The sequence below is a fragment of the Carya illinoinensis genome, chromosome 1, assembly GCF_018687715.1.
Source record: "Carya illinoinensis cultivar Pawnee chromosome 1, C.illinoinensisPawnee_v1, whole genome shotgun sequence".
In the NCBI taxonomy this organism is placed as follows: Eukaryota; Viridiplantae; Streptophyta; class Magnoliopsida; order Fagales; family Juglandaceae; genus Carya; species Carya illinoinensis.
Window position 1 is genome coordinate 26,425,897 of NC_056752.1, and position 6,963 is coordinate 26,432,859.

A 6,963-nucleotide genomic window follows, 5' to 3' on the forward strand; every position below is an offset into this window, starting at 1 on the left:
CAACCTCTTTTAGAATTAATTACCTCTAATAACATAGCCAGAAATGTATTTAAAGGTGATATAATTTGCCACAAAACTTGTTTCATGTCATTACAGAAACCACGACAACAAATTTTTTCCAGGAAAATAAGCCACCTCAATAAAGAACTAGCCACAATATTGGGCGGGTGCTTTTTTTGTATTAGCAGTGACAACTAACAGTCAGAACTTATATTTTGGGGCTATCTACATCGTCGTAAAAGGAATATCTGGGAGATTGAATTCCTTATTTATGATGTATTTTAGGATTAATTACCACTAATACAATGGCCAGAAATATCTTAGCAGCGATATAGTTTGCCGCACAAAGTTTTTAGGGCCATTACAGAAACCACTAGCAATAGTTTTTTCCTGGGAGCGTAATCGCCACAAAAAGATTATCCTGGATAATTTATGGCCCAACCTAATGACTTATTTCTGACATATTTTACGATTAATTGCCACTAATGTAAGTACGGGTAATAGTTTAGTATTTGTGACATGGTTAATAAATCTCCAAAATAGAGTAATTCAGGAATTTTAATACCGGCCAAGTGCTGAGACTAAAAGATCGCCGCAATTAAGTTTTTCCGACGTTTCGCGGTGATATCTCCAACCAAAATGGTCGTCGGAAAAAATGACTTCTCTTATAGTGTTGTACTCATGTAAACTCTCTATATAGACGTGTATAGCGACATTCAATTAATATGAAAATATATTCTTCTCAAAAGCCTTTATGGTATCAAAAGCCAATCCGACTAAAGTCATTATGTCTTCCTCTGTTAACTATGATTCGTCTGCATCTCAATCTACCCCCTCCATATCACCCCTCATCAACATCCCACAACCAGTCACTGTCAAACTTGGCAAGGACAATTTCCTACTTTGGAAAGCTCAAATGTATTTGACCATCTTGATGGTTCCGCTCCATCTCCCTCTCCCGTACTTGACACAAATGGCAATCACACACCAGCCTACTTGCATTGGCCCAAGTAGGATCAAATCTTGCTCAGCATCCTCATGTCTTCCTTGATAGGAGGAATTCTTGCCTAAATGATTGGATATACCACTTCTCGTGAGGTCTGGCTTGCCCTTGAGAGAATGAACAGCACTCATTCTCGTGCGTGTATTATTCATAATTGCACTTAGTAGGCAACCTTGAGGAAAGGAAATTTATCCATTCCTGATTATTTTCAAAGTGTGAAAGGACTCTATGGCACACTTACTGCCGCTAGAAATCCTCAAATTGATGATGAAGTTACTTCCTTCATTCTTGCTGGCTTTGGTTTAGATTATGACCCTTTTGTGACATCTATCACCACCCGCATCGACCCTATGAGTATTGAGGAGCTTTATAGCTATCTCCTCTCTCATGAAATGCATTTGGAGCACTAGCATAATTCTATCAGTTTGCAAAACTCTTCAGCAAATATGGCCTCTTGACAATACTTCAACAAGGCACATGGTCAATGTTCTCCAAGTTTTGGACATCAATCCAGGGGGCGCAATTCTTATAGAGGCCAAGGTTCCTCTCCCAACAACTCAACCACAAGAAGCTCTCATCCCACATGTCAAGTGTGTGGAAAGCCTGGCCATACAACCTTAAAATACTTCCATCATTTTCATCTTTCTTATCAGAATTATAACAGCTCTCAGGCTCCTTCCCAAGCTTTGCTAGCCACACCCCAATAGGGTTATGATAATGAATGGCATCCCGACACAAGAGCAACACACCATCTCACTGCTGATCTCAGGAACTTAAATCTCAGGACTGATGAGTACACTAGCATAGATCAAATTCAGATTGGAAATGGCAAAGGTTTGCCTATCTCTCACATTGGTTCCTCTCAAATCCTTACTTCTAACAAAACTTTTATGCTCAATAACATCTTACATATTCCTGCCATCTCAAAAAATCTTCTTTCTGTGCAACAATTTGCTAAAGATAATCATGTCTTTTTTGAATTTCATGCCAATCATTTTCTCATCAAAGATTGTTCTTCATAGGTGATACTTCATCGCTGACCACTTCATAAGGGTCTATACTCCATGCAACTACCCTCTCACTCCTCTTCTCCTTGGAGTCTTCTCGGTGCTCATGTTTCTCTTAAAGATTGGCATCGACGCCTTCTTGATTTAGCCTATCCAATTATGTCAAAAACAATGTCTTGTTTTCACCTACCTTTGTCTTCCAATAAAAGAAATCTTGTATGCTCCGAGTGTCAAATGGCCAAGAGCCATAATTTATCATTCGTTGCATCTAAGTCTAAGTCCACTAAGCCTTTAGGTCTCATTTTCACTGATTTATGGTTACCTTTCTCCATTATCTCTCATTCTAGGAGTCATTTCTATGTAAGCTTTGTTGATGACTTTAGAAAGTTTATCTAGTAAAACTCAAATATGATGTTATGTCTATTTTCCTTTAGTTTAAAGTATTTGTTGAATGCCAATTCAACTTACAAATAAAATCAATCCAAAGTGATTGGGGTGGGGAATACCTTTGGCTTCAATCATTTTGTCAAATAAATGGCATTATCCATCATCTTACATGCCCACACACCCACTAGCAAAATGGATCTGTTGAGTGCCGACATCGACATATTGTTGAAATGGGCTTGTCTCTCCTTGCCCATTCCTCTATGCCTCACCAATTTTGGGAAGAAGCATTTACCATTGCTTGTTATACAATAAACCGTTTTCTCACTCCTATCTTAAACAATCACTCTCCATTTGAAGTGTTGTTCCATTAAAAAAAAAAAAAAAAAAAAAAAAAAACCCTCCATATAACTTCTTCCATGTCTTTAGTTGTGCATGTTGGCCTTGCTTACGTCCATACAACAATCATAAGCTTGAATATCATTCACCCCCATTTTCACTGAATATAGATCTTGTCATCATGGATATAAATATCTTGATGTCTCTTCTAGTCATGTTTATGTGTCCAAGCATGTTGTTTTTAATGAACAACTATTTCCTTATCTTACTCTTTCAAATATGAACTCATCCTCTACAACCATTGCCTCTCTTTGCTCTGATCTCTTACCCTTACCTTATTTTGCAGCAACTAACACCTTCGTACAGGACACCTCGTAGCCACAAGAATCTAATTTATCTATCTCTAGTGTGCCTCATCACCTTGGGTCTGCTCCGGTGTGCTCCACTATAGTTGAAGATTTAGACAGCAACTCAGCCACCAACATGTCTATAACTTCGACTCCCTGTTCTGCTGCTCCATCAACCCATGTTCATCCTATGGTTACAAGATCACAACATAATATTTTTAAACCAAAACATGTCACCGATGGCACCATTCATGATCCACTTCCATGTGCTTTACTGGCTACTTCTATTGAAGTCCCATCTGAGCCAACTTGTTTTACTGAGGCTATCAAATATCCATAGTGGCAAGAAGCCATGAACACTAAATTCAATGCCTTACTTCTAATGGCACTTGGTCTTTGACTCCACCGAAACCCAACAAAAATATCGTTAGGTGTCATTGGGTCTTTTGCATTAAGCGACATGGTGATGGCTCGGCTCTATAGAACGCTATAAGGCCAGACTTGTAGTCAAGGGTTATCACTAACAACAAGGTCTTGACTACTTCAAGACATTCTCTCCAGTTGTTAAACCAACCACCATTAGAATTGTGTTATCCATTTCCATATCCTTAGGCTAATGCCTTCAACAAATTGATATTCAGAATGCATTTCTCCATGGCCTTTTATCTGAAGAGGTGTATATGACCCAACCTCCTAGCTTCTCTCATCCCCAATTGCCTTATCATGTTTTCCACCTTCATAAGGCATTATATGGTCTCAAGCAAGCCCCCTGGGCTTTGTTCTCAAGGCTCCTAAGTAGTCGACTTCAAGCACTTGACTTTGTGGGTTCAAAAGCTAACTCATCCTTATTCATTCTCAAGAAGAAATCAGTGGTAGTCTATATGCTTATCTATGTCAACAATGTTCTCTTCACTGGCTCCAATGCAACTGTTGTTAACTCAATCAATAAGCGTCTTCATGCTAACTTTGCAGTTAAAGATCTTGCTACACTCAGCTTCTTCCTTGGCTTGGAAGCACTTTCATCTACGAATGGTTTATTCCTCACACAATGCAAGTATATAGATGATTTACTGTGTCGTAGCAAGATGGATCATGCTAAACCTTCTCCAACTCCAATGGCATCCACTTGTTCTCTTTCTGCACATGTTGGTGAACATTGCTCTGACCCAAGCCTTTATTGCAGCATTGTGGGTGGCCTTTAATACCTCTCATTTACTTGGCCTGACATATCCTTTTTAGTAAATCGTGTATGTCAATACATGCACAGTGTGATAACCCGCTTTTGCGTGTATTTTCACTGAAGAGTTGTTTTTAATTTAATTAATATATTGCTTTATTTATTTTAAATTTTTGCGTTTTAAATTTGGTTTTTATTTGTTGGATGTTGTGTTTCATTTATTTATTTGTTTTACAGTTTTTAATCTCGTTCTCGGAGGATTTGTTTTGTTGTCCGGAGTGAGGATTGGACCTCATTTCTTCCTACATCTCTTTTTTTTCCCTTTTTCCTTTTTCTCTTTTTCTCTTTTCTTTTTCTTATTTCTTTTTCTTTTTCTTTTTTCTTTCTTTTCTTTTTCTTCTTCCTTTTCTCTCTCCCGTGCGTCGACCCTCTCTCTCTCCTTTCCCATGCCGGAAGCAACCTCAGCCCCGACCCACCGCCGTCCGGCCACCGTGGTCGACACCACCCCCACCGGTTGAACCCCCTCCCTCCGGCGCACCACCCCACCGAACCCCAGCCCCCATCCGGCCAGCCATTTGGCCGAAAAACGCCCAACAAAGCCCCACGGATTTTGCCCCGATCCACCGTCGTCGCTCCACCTCCGGCCACCACCTCTTCACCACTTCATCACCGGTTCCTTGCCGTCCTAACCCACCCATTTCCGGCCTCTAATAGGCACCGGAACAGCTCCCACGAGCTAGCTTTCCATTTTGGGAAATCCGGCCATCAACCACCATTTTCGCCGCCACCCATGGCCAAACTTCACTTCCACTAGCTTCATAATCATCCTTAGACCATTCCCTATCAATCCCAAGCCTTGGTTTGTCCCAGTTCAAAAGTGGGTATTTTACAACCCACGGCCACAGTGAATTTTCACTGTTACGTTGCTTTCCTTCCGCCGTTTGCAACGCCGCGTGTTTTCTAAAAATACCGTATAGCACCGTAAGTATTTTCTAAACCCTACTTTCAGATTTAAATATATTTTGCTCATTCAATAATTATTTATCTGTTGGTTGGCTGATTCCGGACTAAGTCCAAGGAGTTCGGGGGTCGGATGGATGGAGGACGGAGTTGCTTGTTTTATTGATTTATGGTTGGTTGATCGTTTTGTGCATTGAAATCGCATTTACATGGTGCATGCGCGTGCGTTTTATTTAATTTGAGAAAAGCCTGTTTTATTGGCGTAAGTGGATTTTCGAGTGCGTGTGTATCACGACCCCAAGCCGGGATGGGGTATTATCTCGATGGAGCTCCTCTGGTCACTCGGGAGCGGAATAAACTGAGTGACGTCCCCTGAGTTGTCGCTGGGAGACGACGGGAGCGGGGCCTAGGGGATGCTTGGCTACGAACGCGCCAGGCATCGCTCTACGCACCGACTCCGTGGCCCTTCGCTGGCGAGGACTAGAGGATGCTTGACTACGAACGCACGGAGCGCGGAACTGGGCATCGCTCGTTAGGTGTCACATGCGTGGTCGTAACCTGCGATGTGGCACTGGAGCCAGGGTGTGCGGATGACCCCTAGGGGAGGTCATGGTGCATACGGATTAATTGGATAATGGTTTGAGATGGATATGGACCAAATGTGACTTTTGGCGTGATATTTGGAAAGGGTTTGTTTTTAGGCCAAATGGGATTTTTGGCGTGTGTGGAAAAATATGATTTTATGGGTTTTGCACATTGGCATCACTTCATGCATATTGTCTGAGTTCTATATGTTTTTATCTGGTGGTGTTTGGATTTTACTTACCTGCGGCACCATTTTTGGTTCCGTAGATTTTGATGCAGAGATCGAGGATGAGGAGGAAGAGGCTGAGCCTGAGGATGCGGCTCTGCCAGGGTGCTAAAGTTTATGTTTTGTATTTAGTTTAAAATTATGTTTGTGTCCTGTAATATTTTAATATGTATGTTTTGAACAGCTTTGTATTATATTAAGAAAAATTCTGGTACTTAGTTATATGACTTTCGTTATCCGCTGCGTTTCCTTTTGCACATTTGTTGCTCTTACACACACTTGGCACTCGTCTTAGGGTGGTGACCCGGGTTGTCATCATCCGGACGTCTCGATTTCCCCGTGTCCGTGCGTGGGGATTTGGGGGCGTCACACACAGCCCTTTGCTTCCACATTGGCAAGCCAATAAGAGAATCCTCAAGTATTTGAAGCACACTATTTCCACTGGTCTCTTCTTCTCCAAATCCTCCATGTTCTCTCTACAAGCATTCTTTGATGCGGATTGGCCTGGCAGCTCAGATGATCGATGATCCACTAGTGCTTACTGCATATATATCTTGGCAACAACCTCATTTCCTAAAGCTCTAGAAAGCAACAAACAATTGCTCACAACAGCACTAAAGTTAAGTACAAATCATTAGCAAACACTGCTGCTAAACTTCAATGGATACAATGACTACTTCGAGAACTTCACTTCCCAATTACTACTGCACTTGTTCTGTGGTGTGATAACATTGGCGCAACATACCTCTCATCCAACCCCATATTCGACGCTCACATAAAACACATAAAGATAGACTTTCACTTTGTTCAAGACTTGGTAGCACAACAAAGACTCTCAGTTCAATTTCTATCCAACAAAGACCAAATTGCAGACATTCTTACCAAGCTCCTATCACATGCTCTTTTTCAACTTCTCAACAACAACTTCAAAGTAC

The 6,963-nt window shown here is 41.3% G+C and overlaps 1 pseudogene; it reads left to right on the forward strand.

The window, feature by feature from the left end:
- The first annotated feature begins 1,255 nt into the window (after positions 1–1,255).
- On the forward strand, positions 1,256–1,366 carry LOC122293896 (annotated as a pseudogene).
- The last annotated feature ends 5,597 nt before the right edge of the window (positions 1,367–6,963 follow it).